The following is a 14275-nucleotide window of genomic DNA, read 5'->3' on the forward strand; positions in this document are numbered from 1 at the left end:
TTGCCACCCGAGCCGAAGGCGAACACGCGGGATGGGATGTCCTACTTTTTTTTTGGGGTGCACATACTATTTTTTCTCCTACCAGGCCGAAAGTTCACGGAGTACCGAGCCGGGGTCCAGGGGCGAAGCTCTTGAGGGGCGGTGGGGGGCGGAGCCCCCATACTCATAAAAAAATAATTTAACCGTTTTTTTATTTTTAAATAAGCTACTACTAATTGAATAAGAACTGTCTGATGAACTCATCTTTGTTTAATACTTCACTATTAAATTTTATTGACTTTTATTTATTTTAGTTTTACACTAAACATAATATTGCAAATTACCCGAGCACAACAATGGCGAAGAATTTTAGGTGCGTGAGAGCAGACGTAGATACTAACGCGAGGAAAAGTTACACTTTCTTCCCTGTAGGTACAGCGGGAGGAAAACGGAACTTTCGGCGTAGGTAGGAGAAAAAATGCATTACATTAATTTATCTTTAATTGAACACTGAGACAAGAGCATCGTGCACTGATCACTCAAGTAGCTTCTCCTTGATTGCCTTCTCCATCCTGAATTCTTCTTGGATTTATTAAGTATGTACTGATATTTTATATAGTTTATATTTTTCTAATTATTGCATTGTTTTTATGTCTATTCTTTGGTCAGCTACTGGTTCTGATGGTCTATTCTATCTGGGCGGCTTATTTATATGGAATTTCTTTATAATTCTCACTTCTCGAGCAATTTTCGCAACTTAAAGCGCAGATTAAATTACGTCCCGTAAAATTACTTGAACTTATTTATTATACATGACATGTGTTAAAATGGATTACCCGGGAGCAGCACCGCCACGGCACCAGCCCGCGGCGAGCATCGCGTCGTTCAGTCGCCTGCGTCAAATCCTCAACCCCTTGCTCTATTTTGTGGTTTATAATAAATTTTCTTGTTTACAATCCAGGTGTCAGATTTCAAATTTTATAGTAGGGCTCACAAGCCGCTTCATGTCAAATGTTTGTTGGAACCCATAGACAGCCGGACGTGAATGTCGCCACACAGCTTGAGACTTGAGGTCTACGTCTCAATTGTGACATCTATTGACATTGATTTCATTCTTCGAAACGGAACGCATTTATGTTAGCGCAGTGATAGAACAGATAACGATTCCCACTCGTGCCGGCTCATGATACATTCAACACGCAGTTATTATGCAAATTTATAATCTCACAGAATTGATACGCGTTGCTATTTTTTCATAAAGGAAGTTGTTCGCCAGCACGTGCTAGTGCTCGTACATATTTCATCAGAAGAAAAACGAGAAGCCTGCCTGCGGGATTCGAACATCGGCATCTGGCTCGTGAGGTCGCGGGACTTGCCTATACGATATCTATTTATTGGAGTACAAATAAGTTTCCCCCGTTTTTTGTCGAAAAAATAATATTTATTATGAAAGAACGGTAATTTAAATTTAATCGAAGTATTGTCCATCACTAGCAGCTACTTTTTCCCATCTCTCAGGCAGAGTTCGGATTCCACGTCTGAAGAACTCCTCGTCTTTTGAGGCTATCCACGAATCAACCCAATTTTTGGTATCTTCATATGATGTAAACCGCTGCTCCGACAGAGCATGTGCCATTGACGGGAACAGATGATAGTCAGATGGGGCAATGTCTGGTGAATACGGTGGGTGAGGTGGTACTTCCCAATTAACTGTTTTTAAATAATTTTTCACCGGTACCGCTACATGCGGACGAGCATTATCATGTAGCATAATAATTTTGTCATGTCTGGAGTAGTATTGAGGGCGTTTTGCTTCAGAGCTCGACTCAATCTCATCAATTGCGTTCGGTAGAGAGCTCCAGTGATTGTTTCGCCTGGATTAAGCAACTCGTAATACACCACACCCAGCTGATTGCACCAAATAGTCAGCATGAGTTTTTTCCATGAATATTCGGTTTTGCTGTGGATGTTGACGCGTGGCCAGGTAGTCCCCATGATTTTCTTCTTTTTGGATTAACATAATGTATCCAATTTTCATCACCAGTGACGATTCGATGTAAAAAACTATTGTTTGGTGCCTAGCTACATCGATGTGGTAATATATCGATGCCTAGCTAGCAGCACTTCACTTACACATAATCGGCGTTCAACATCACTCGGCTTTAAATCGTATGGAACCCAATTACCTTGTTTATGAATCATTCCTAACGATTTTAAACGATGTGAGACTGCTTGCTGAGTGACTTATAAAGTAAGTGCAAGTTCTTTTTGTGTTTGAGACGAATCTTCCTCCAATAATTCCGTCAATTCTGCATCCTCATAAATTTTTGGCCTTCCACTGCGATCTTTGTCTTCTACGTCAAAATCACCGTTTTTAAACTTTTGAAACCACTCACGACATGTTCTCTCACTCAAGGCAGCCTCATTATATGCTTTTACGAGCAATCGATGCGCCTCGGCTGCAGATTTTTTTAAATTAAAAAAGTAAATTAAAAGTTCCCGCAAATGACGCTTATTTGGTTCAAATTTTAACATTTTTGGATTAAAAAAAAATGATGCTAATACAGAGTTAATAATATGATAGGGTTAAATTGTTCTTAAATGATTAATTTAATTTTCAAGCCGATTATCATCTGTGAATTCGAACGTAAACCTCGTGCCACACCATGTTTCTCAAAACGGCGGAAACTTATTTGTACACCTTTATATAATTTAAAGGACTGTGTCGTACAAACAGCGTATCAGTTGGAGCCTTCGTGTGCGCGGGACAGCGTTGCCTGTCACGTACAGCCAACTTTTGGCATTATCCTTGGAACACAATAGAGAGGTCTCTCTTAATGCTAAAACGGGAAGATGTTTTAACATAAAACATGTTTAAATATAAGTTGTATTGATACTATAGCACAGGATCCGCTCGCCCCCCCACTTACTGTTGCATCTCCCTGCTGCACATCCTCGGACCGCGGACTAGACGGGCTCACGTACAAAGGCTGCAAGGCGAGCGAGCGTGGTGCGGGCGCGGCTGCCGGGAACTCTAAGGAGTTGGTCAGTTCACTTCGACTCTTCAAAAAGAGCGACTACTCTAAAATTGCGTGTAAAATAAATTCCATTTTTTAAAGCCTAAATTAAATTCACGTGTTAACAGTACTGTTAGTTTGACGCGGGTAAGCGAAATGGTGTCAGCAATTTGCTTTAAAGCAATTCTGTATAAACAGATATCGACTTTTTATTTTTTCTGTGATTGTAAAACATTTTGAGGAATAGCGTAGCTTATAATAGAATACTAATAATTATTACGCCGGTAAGAGTAACCCCGTCTGTCATCAAATAGCAGAAACGAATATCAAAAGAACTAGTAATATCGAGAAGGCTCGAGAAGTGTAGCGCCATCTATTATCAAATAGCGGAAACACATCGAAACGACTCGTCGTATCGAGTATGTTCTCTATAATTGTAGAGTTGTCGTGGCGATTATGAAAGCGTTGCAGAGATGAGATGAAGACAGTGAGCAATCGGAGCTCCTCGAAGCGAAACAGCGAACGAATCACATGAAGCGAAGCGCAAGAAGTAAATTGCGATTTGTAAGGTGTTCCATATGTGTTTTAATTTGCACTTAGGAAAGTGAAAGTTCTATTTATTCCGAGCCCAAGCGCGTAAGCAATATTAATGAAAAAAATGAACTATTAATATTTTAAATGAAATAATATATTTAATCTTTGTTTCTTCTCAAGTGACGGCATCATCGTCTTTATACAAAAATATAATATGTACTTTGGCCTATATTTTTTTATACTTTGTGTCAGTTTTGTTATAATCGTATCGATGGGCTCCAAACAAATTTCTAATTGTTATTCAAAGAATAATACTAGGGACTTTTTTGTAGAACTATTTAAGATAAACATGTCCATTTTACATTATGCACGAGTAACTCCAGCGGTTCTTGCGGCCACACTAGAATAGCTCGCATATGCCAGATATTTTCCTACTTACTTAATACTTATCGTTATCCTATGGGTAATTCACACTATGTATTCACACTATGTATTTATAAAATTGTAGCCTTTAAACATTTACAACGTAAATGCTGTCACCTACCTTGAGATATGAGCTCTAAGGTCTTAGTATACTTAGTCTGGCCATAAATACTGTTACAATTAAAAATAAACAAAATATTACATTTGAATTTGGAATCTGTCATTTTTATATGATTGCTCATTGAGTTCTCGTTTTGGCGCCAATACATTGTACAATATTTTGCGATATTAAAATGGAGTGGGGTGATAAAGAGAGCCGAATCGCTGTGATTGCATTACATTTGGGGGTTGGTGCTTCCCGCTTCCGTAGGTTTAACCCGCGATTCCCTACAAGTGACCCCTGGGTGGTGCTAAACGGGAGCCGAAAACATAACCGGTGGTAGGACTTAGTCCGACTGGCTGGCGACCACCCTCCAACTAGAATCCGCCGCCAAATAGCCTAGCTGTGTTCCGGCGTGTGGGTTGGAGAGCCAGTTCTATCCCTTCCCTTTCCCCTTCCTTGTTGGGGGTGAGTCTTGGTTACGCCTGGAACTTGCGGAGCAGACGTGCGTGCGAACTCGCGGGGCGTGATTGTTTGACGGGGGTATAGGGAGACCCAGTGAAACGGTATCCGCTGCCGCCCGCCGGTCAGTAGGGGACCTGAACCCGGGTGTCTCTACTAAACTCCGCCCCGGGAAGCTGTCCCGCCAACCGGTGTAAAATTCTGCCGTGCGGTCGTCGTGCCGGAGTCGGAGACCGGAGTGGATCCCGGCGATCGCACGCAGAGTGGACTGGGGGCCCTTCCATGCCCTGCGTCAGTCTCTCACGCAACCCGTGGTCGAGCACGTACTATGTTCCGCGCTTCATTCAGGTGTTGCCTCGATCTCACCTCTAACATCCTACCTCTCCTAATCCTACTCTCCCGAAATATAACAACTTAATGAAGTCGAAAAAAAAGAAAAGGGTTTTACAGGCGGCTCCCCATTCCACATTTAATGTGGATTTCAGCAATGTCAGGGGCCTACATAGCAACCTTGACGCCGTACACCACCACCTTGAGACGGCGCAGCCTGCCCTGCTTTTTTTAACGGAGACGCAGATATCTGCTCCGGATGATACCTCATACCTTGAATACCCCGGCTACGTATTGGAGCACAACTTCCTGCGTAAAGCCGGGGTGTGCGTATTCGTCCGGGCTGATGTCTGTTGTCGCCGTCTTCGGGGCCTCGAACAACGGGACCTGTCCCTCTTGTGGCTGCGCGTAGATCACGGGGGCCGTAGCCGAATCTACGCGTGCCTGTACAGGTCCCACAGCAGTGATGCAGGTTCAGCTCTGTTTGAGCATGTGCAAGAGGGGACTAACCGCGTGCTTGAGCAGTACCCATCTGCGGAGGTGGTGGTTCTTGGAGACTTTAACGCTCACCACCAAGAGTGGTTGGGGTCCAGAACCACTGACCTCCCGGGTCGGACTGCCTACGATTTCGCCTTGGCCTACGGCTTCTCCCAGCTGGTGACACAGCCCACCCGTGTCCCAGATATCGAGGGGCACGAGCCTTCTTTGTTGGACCTTCTGCTGACCACAGATCCGGCCGGATACAGTGTGGTGGTCGACGCTCCGCTTGGATCGTCTGATCACTGCCTTATTCGTGCTGCCGTTCCACTCTCTCGTCCTGATCGTCGAACGACGACCGGGTATCGAAGAGTTTGGCGGTATATGTCAGCAGATTGGGATGGATTGCGTGAATTTTACGCATCCTACCCATGGGGGCGGTTCTGCTTTTCCTCTGCTGATCCTGACGTCTGTGCGGACCGTCTTAAAGACGTGGTGCTCCAGGGGATGGAATTGTTTATTCCCTCCTCTGAAGTGCCCGTTGGGGGTCGCAGCAGACCCTGGTATAACAATGCCAGCAGGGATGCTGCACACCTCAAGCGGTCCGCATACGTGGCATGGGATAATGCCAGGAGACGTCAGGACCCTAACATCTCAGAGGAAAGGCGGAAATATAACGCCGCTTCCAGGTCCTACAAGAAGGTTATTGCCAAGGCGAAGTCGGAGCACGTTGCTAGAATTGGCGAGCGACTGAAGAGCTATCCCTCTGGGAGCCGTGCTTTCTGGTCGCTCGCCAAAGCTGCAGAAGGAAACTTTTGCAGGTCTAGTCTCCCACCACTACGCAAGTCCGATGACAGTCTGGCCCATAGTGCGAAAGAGAAGGCTGACCTTCTGGTCAAACTCTTCGCCTCGAACTCGACTGTGGACGACGGGGGTGCCACACCACCGAACATCCTCCGGTGTGATAGTTCCCTGCCCGAGATCTGCTTTACACAGTGTGCAGTCAGGCGGGAACTCCGACTCCTGGACGTCCATAAGTCGAGCGGGCCAGACGGCATCCCTGCAGTGGTTCTGAAAACGTGCGCCCCTGAGCTGACGCCTGCGCTAACGCGTTTGTATCGCCTCTCTTATTGCACTAACAGGGTTCCGTCTTCATGGAAGACTGCCCACGTCCACCCTATCCCCAAGAAGGGTGACCGGTCGGACCCATCGAGCTATAGGCCTATCGTGATAACTTCCTTGCTTTCCAAGGTGATGGAGCGAATAATTAATATACAACTCCTGAAGTATCTGGAGGATCGCCAGCTGATCAGTGACCGACAGTACGGTTTCCGTCACGGTCGCTCAGCTGGCGATCTTCTTGTATACCTTACTCACAGGTGGGCTGAAGCCTTGGAAAGCAAGGGCGAGGCTCTTGCTGTGAGCCTTGATATCGCGAAGGCCTTCGACAGGGTCTGGCATAGGGCACTTCTATCGAAGTTACCATCTTACGGAATCCCCGAGGGTCTCTGCAAGTGGATCGCTAGCTTTTTGGATGGGCGGAGCATCACGGTCGTTGTAGACGGTGACTGTTCTGATACCATGACCATTAACGCTGGCGTTCCACAAGGTTCGGTGCTCTCCCCCACGCTTTTCATCCTGTATATCAATGACATGCTGTCTATTGATGGCATGCATTGCTATGCAGATGACAGCACGGGGGATGCGCGATATATCGGCCATCAGAGTCTCTCTCGGAGCGTGGTGCAAGAGAGACGATCAAAACTTGTGTCTGAAGTGGAGAACTCTCTGGGGCGAGTCTCCGAATGGGGTGAATTGAACTTGGTTCAATTCAACCCGATAAAGACACAAGTTTGCGCGTTCACTGCGAAGAAGGACCCCTTTGTCATGGCGCCGCAATTCCAAGGAGTATCCCTGCAACCTTCCGAGAGTATCGGGATACTTGGGGTCGACATTTCGAGCGATGTCCAGTTTCGGAGTCATTTGGAAGGCAAAGCCAAGTTGGCGTCCAAAATGCTGGGAGTCCTCAACAGAGCGAGGCGGTACTTCACGCCTGGACAAAGACTTTTGCTTTATAAAGCACAAGTCCGGCCTCGCATGGAGTACTGCTCCCATCTCTGGGCTGGGGCTCCCAAATACCAGCTTCTTCCATTTGACTCCATACAGAGGAGGGCCGTTCGGATTGTCGATAATCCCATTCTCTCGGATCGTTTGGAGCCTCTGGGTCTGCGGAGGGACTTCGGTTCCCTCTGTATTTTGTACCGTATGTTCCATGGGGAGTGCTCTGAGGAATTGTTCGAGATGATACCAGCATCTCGTTTTTACCATCGCACCGCCCGCCACCGGAGTAGAGTTCATCCATACTACCTGGAGCCACTGCGGTCATCCACAGTGCGTTTCCAGAGATCTTTTTTGCCACGTACCATCCGGCTATGGAATGAGCTCCCCTCCACGGTGTTTCCCGAGCGCTATGACATGTCCTTCTTCAAACGAGGCTTGTGGAGAGTATTAAGCGGTAGGCAGCGGCTTGGCTCTGCCCCTGGCATTGCTGAAGTCCATGGGCGACGGTAACCACTCACCATCAGGTGGGCCGTATGCCCGTCTGCCTACAAAGGCAATAAAAAAAAAAAAAAAAAAAAAAAAAACACAAAGTAGGTATGAAGCCAAATGCAATTTTTATAACTCTCCATACGCTTGGTATTAGTAAAATGTTTGTGTACCGGGCTATTAATAGGTGCAATGAGACCTCCTCTGTTTGTGACAGAAAAAGATCTGGCCGACCGCGTAGTGTTCGTACGAAAAAGGTGGTCAAAGCAGTTACAGTAAGGGAAAGAATTCGAAGAAATCCTGTCCGAAAGCAAAATATTTTATCTCGGGAGATGAAGATAGCACCTAGAACCATGTCGCGTATTTTAAAAGATGACTTAGGACTTGCAGCCTATAAGAGACGTACTGGTCATAATGCTAAGTAGTTATAGTGGTCGCCCTTACCCGCGCGGACTCACAAGAGATCCTGCCAACATTAATTACGCAAATAATAATTTTGCGGGTTTGATTTTTATTACACGATGTTTTTACATCGATTTTTACACGATTACATTCCTTCATCATGGAAATCAATCGTGAACATTTGGTAAGTACGTATTTCATTAGAAAAATTGATACCCGCTTGCGGGATTTGAATACCGTTGCATCGTTAGATACGAATGCACCGGACGTCTTATCCTTAAGGCCACGACGACTTCAGATTCCTTCCTCAGAAGGACGAGTCTGCCCGACTTCCACTGGGTCAAAAGTAACAGAACGATGTTGTTTCTTCGTGTATGACGTGGCAGTTGATCACAAACAAGTTTTTAGTAGATATGTTGTGTCGCCAAAGTATACAAGTATACGAGGGCGGCACTGAACATTTCGGGAATTAACGAAGTGACACAACATTACTATTTAAAAATGTATTTATTGCTTTTCGAAGTATTTATTCTCCACGAAATTTGACACATTTTTCCATACGATGGAACCAATCATTGAAGCAACCATTCCATTCGGAAGTCGGGGTCTCTAAAATGGCCGTTTTGTAGGCGTCCACAGCTTCTTCAGGTGATGAAAATCTCTGTCCACGCAATTTATTCTTTATTTTAGGGAAAGTATAGAAATCATTACGGCTTAGGTCGGGGCTGTATGGCGGATGGTCTAATAATTCTATGTTTTCTTGCTCAAAAACTCTTTTGTTCTGTGCGCGGTGTGAGAACTCGCATTGTCGTGATGGAGGATGATGCGGCGGTTGTAGTTCTCTTTACGGAGTTCAGAAACGTCCTGTGGCAAACAAATGCTAGCATACCATTCTGCATTAACCGTTCTTTGTCCCTCAAGAGGAATAGTCGTAACATGGCCGGTTTTGGAGACAAACGTGGCCACCATTTTTTTGCAACACTCCGTGAACGAACAATTTTTGTTGGCTTTAACTCATTTCCGAACACCCAAACTCGTGACTGGTTTTTTGTTTCGGGTTCGTACGCGTATATCCAGGATTCGTCACCTGATACAATGTTGTATACAGCATTTGAAGATCCTGCGTGGAATCTTTCGAGAGTTCTGACGCACCAAGTAACGCGAGCCGCTTTTTGCTCTTCACAGAGCGAATGCCGTATTCATCGGGAAAACAACTTTTTTACACTTAATTCATGCAAGATTATTTGTATTTGACTCATGCCAATGTCTAAAGTTGCCTGAATTTCGCGATATGTCACATGTCGATCTTCCTCAATCAGCTTACGCACAGCATCAACGTTTTCTTGGGTGACTGCAGTTTTTGGACGACCTTGACGGGGAGCATCACTGAGCTTGACACGTCCACGTTGAAACTCAGCAAACCAGCGATAAATTGTGGTTTTAGATGGGACTTCATCACCAAATGCAGAAATCATCCGGTCAACACACTGTTTTTGTGTTAAACCACTTCGAAAGTCATAATAAATCATCGCTCTTGAATTTTCTCGAGTCAATTCCATTTTCTCAACGACTAAACAAGTTTGACAAAACCTCGTGACAAGACCGAGAATCTTTTTTTAAATAAATAAATAAATAAATGGTACTCGATTTTTAAAACCAAGGATTTTTCAATTAAAAAGATTTTAATATGACAGGAACAGTGGAAATATTCCATTCCCGATACTTTTAGTGCAGCCTAGTATATATGTTGGAGTATTTCCACTTTCGGGTAGCGACATGGTAAGCGGGCGGTCTTCGTAAGGCAACAAAACCAGAAATGTTAACTCAGAACGTATATTACGCAGGAGCGTTCCGTCTGATACGGCGACTCGCTCGCTTCTGAGCTCGAGAGACAACAACGGAGCGTTTTTATAACAAGGTATCGTGGTGGGACGATGTTGTTTACGACTCTTATCTTGCACGTGTTGTTTTCTATGAATGCTTGCACGTGTTGTTTGTCGTCCCATCTTTATTAGTCATGAACTAATGGTTTACAAAAAGACGCGCCGACATGCTTGCACGTGTTGTTTGTCGTCCCATCTTTATTAGTCATGAACTAATAGTTTATAAAAACACGCGCCGACACGGCCATACTGCTCATGACGCGTCCCTGCGTCAAAATGATATACTTCACATAAATCATCTCACTTAACTATTACACTAAATTACTATCGAGTTCGACTTTTATTGTCCAGGTCTCGACTCCTTTATGTCATTTGAGATACCAAGCCTCGACGCTGGCACTCAAATTTCAGGACTTGAAAACCTAGAATACCAGAACAACCAAGCCTCGACGCTGGTGTTCAGATTTCAGGCCTGGAAGCCTTAATAATCTAGAGCTACTAAGCCTCAACGCTGGCAGTTAGATTCTAGGCTCCAACGCCCTAAGATGACAGAAGAGCTACCATGCCTCGACGCTGGTGCTCAGGCTTAACGCCTTACAGAAATAGAATTACTAAGCCTCAATCGCTGGTGTTCGGACTTAGGCCTACACGCCATTACTCATATTGCAACAACCAAGCCTACACGCTGGTGTTCAAAGTCTGGCCTACACGGCATCAACAACCAAGCCCAAGCGCTGGTGTTCAGACTTAGGCTTACACGCCATTACTCATATTGCAACAACCAAGCCTACACGCTGGTGTTCAAACTCTGGCCTACACGCCATCAACAACCAAGTCTCCACGCTGGTGTTCAAAGTCTGGCCTACACGGCATCAACAACCAAGCCTCCACGCTGGTGTTCAAACTTAGGCACACAAAGAGAAGCCTCATTCCAAGAATTGTATCTCATTGATCTCTTCTAATGGAAATTCATACGCCAACACGGCAATTATTCTGTTTTCCATAGTTTGGAGCTGCTTGTAATTTTCATGTACTACTTTTGGGTCCACGTTCTGTGATTTTCGTGACCTGGTATCGGTCATTAGGAAGGACCTTCTTTATCTCGTAACCCCCTTTTTTTTGACTTACTTTGGTTCCCAACCGGAAGGGTTAAAACGTATTGACCCTAGTTAATTCCTTTCATTTTTGCTTTAGTGCTATCAAATTTAGCTTTAGTTTTCTCTGTCCGTTCGGTCATCCTTTCAGACACTATTTTACGGAAAATTTAGGATTAACTCTCATTTTCTTCATCAATATTTGAAATCAGCTCCATTCCATAGGTGGTTTCCCTGTTGCTTTGGATAGGTACCGTACAGTTAATAGCAAGTTGTAAAGCTGCTAAGGCGTGTTCCCAGTGATCCTGCTGAATATTACTAATGATAGTGAGTCCATCTTTAATGACGCGGATAATTCTTTTGGCCTGACCGTTTGATCTATTCGTGTATGCTACGATGTGGTGCAGTTCAATGCCGTACTGTTTACAGTATTGTTTATATTAAGTCACGAATGCACCATCACCATCAACGATTATCCTCTTGAGAGTTCCAAAAATAAATACAATTTCTTTTAGATGTTGCAGGGCCGATTCTTGACTTTTCTTAGTAGCATACTTCAATAAAAGAATTTGGAACAGGCATCAACTGTACAAAGACGTATTCTTTTTCAGGTCCACTCAATTTCCCAGAGATATCTACGTGAATTGTCTGTGCTGTGCCTGAAGTACTTTTCATAGTTTTACAAACCACGCAATTGTCTATGAAGCTGCGAACTTTTGAGCTCAATTTGTCAAACCAAAAGTGTTCTTTGAGTTTTTCGAGTGCTTTCTCCCAGCCAAAGTGTTTTAAAACTTCGTGGTAATTATTTATGGTACTCCATTAGTAGCATTGTGGTACCACTTTTAGAGTCCTGGTTCTTCCATTCTCCAGCTTAACTTTTTGGCACAAAACTTCGTCTCTGATTAAGTATTCAGTGTTTTTATTGCCGTTATTCTTGACATCATTGATTGGGCTACTTAAAAAGGATCTCTGTACTGTTTCATTACTAACCAGTCTTTATCCAAAGTCAAATTAAGGGTTTTCTGGGTAATATGGTTCTTACTAAAACAATCGACGTGTTTTAGTCTTTCTCCTTTACGATACTCGACATCAAAGTTAACATTTTGCAGAAAAGACCACCACCGATGCACACGTGGCAGTAGTTCTTGCATATATCGAAAGATTTTCAAAGCATTGCAGTTTGTGACAAAACAGTGAGCTTTCTGTCGTATAAAAAGTTACGTAAAGGTTTTATGGATCTTACAACAGCCACAGTCTCTTATTCATATGAGTGATAGTTGAATCTGCATCACTTGCATCTGTATGAAGTTCAATTGGTACGCTCTCTTTGAAGATGGTATGAAGTGGCGCGCAGGTACGGTAATCGATTATGTTTAATCTTGTTGCTTCGTTAGAGGCAGTCCATATCCATTTCGTTCCTGATTTTGTCAATTCCCGTAGTGGTGCCATTCGGCCCAAAGTACTTAGTACAATCTTTGTAAAGTCTCTTCTGCCAATCTTCCAAGCATAAGGAGGCTATCCACGTAAATCAGAGCCGCTTCTTCTATCAGTACTTTTAGTGAATTTCTGGTATACGAACGGGGCATTATGCAGACCAAAAGGCATAGTAGAGTATTTTTATTTCTACTAGTTCGTTTTGTAGGGCCGCTGTTCCACAACATTATTTAAGTGAAATATTCAGTTCCCCAGTGGTCACTTTGTTTGTCGAAAGCCTTTCTCTGATGATTTCACTGAACTGAAAACAATAATTTGTAAGCGATTAGTGGTCTAGGTCAACAAAAAATTCAAGACAAATGAAAATATCATTAATTGTGCACTCAGATTAATTAATTGTGCGTGAGAGTAAGTCGGGACTGGACAGATTCCTTTCAAACACTTCGATGTATTCTTTCCTTGTCCCGAAAGCCACAATACAGATTTCTATGGCAGAAAAATCTGCCTCGCTCTTCCAATTTTGTTTTGTTCAGTCTTTATCATGAAAGCATTAATATGTGACTTAGCCTCAGTATTCCGTCATAGATTCACTCTTTTACTGGGTTGTTCGTCAGCAATTCTTTTAAAACATCTTTCTGTATTGTGTCGAGTCCCCCCCCCCCGAGTGCCGAGTAGAAACACTCCTTAATGGATGGTGTAGACGAATCTCTTGATGAGAAAGAAGCCCCTGATCCTGATGCTGAAAACGTTCCACGTCGAATTGCATTTTCCGGGCAATATCCAGCAAAATGACCTGTTTTTCCACGAACATGACAAGTCAAGTTGGATCTATCGCGATTCAAACGCGAAGTTCAAACGAGGTTGCTTACTGAACTCAGTCGGTTTAGTTGGTATATTCTTTCGTTTGCGAAGCGTTTTGGCTATAGCAATTAACTCCGGAACAGTATTTGACTTGCTATTGAGCAATTCTGTCCGAATCCATTCATCTCCAATGCTCCCAATGACAAACTACTGCATCCTGTTCCGTTGGATTAGGTTTTACTATCCTGGATTCGGGTTCGAAAGTTTGCAACATGTCATCCCGCATTTCCGTCCAGGTTGTTGTCCTTAGGAGGCTACTATCTGCCCATGTTTTTGCACGACCTTTGAATACACTTGCTGCTTTTAATCGTACCTCATGATCTCGAAGTCCATATTCTGCTTGAGTACGTGTAATAAAATCTACCCAATCGTGTACATCGATGCTAGAATCGGGGTCATATGTAGGAAAATAAACGTCGGCAATGCACACTCGCGTATTTTCTTCTGATTTCATGGTGCCGATCATTTCAGTCAAGGTTACGCGATGATCGTAAGACAGTTGAGTCATCATATCGTTCATCGTGGTTTTAAATGCGTCTGCCATAGCTTGGATAACGTCATTAGGCCGTTGTTCGTCACGTGGTGGAAATGTGGAAATACTCCAACATCAGAAGAGGGAACACCCTCTTCTGATGTTGGAGTATTTCCACTTTCGAGTAGCGACATGGTAAGTCAATAAAACCAGAAATGTTAACTCAGAGCGTATAATACGCAGGAGCGTTCCGTCTGATA

This window comes from Bombyx mori, chromosome 12 (genome assembly GCF_030269925.1).
Source record: "Bombyx mori chromosome 12, ASM3026992v2".
Lineage (NCBI taxonomy): Eukaryota > Metazoa > Arthropoda > Insecta > Lepidoptera > Bombycidae > Bombyx > Bombyx mori.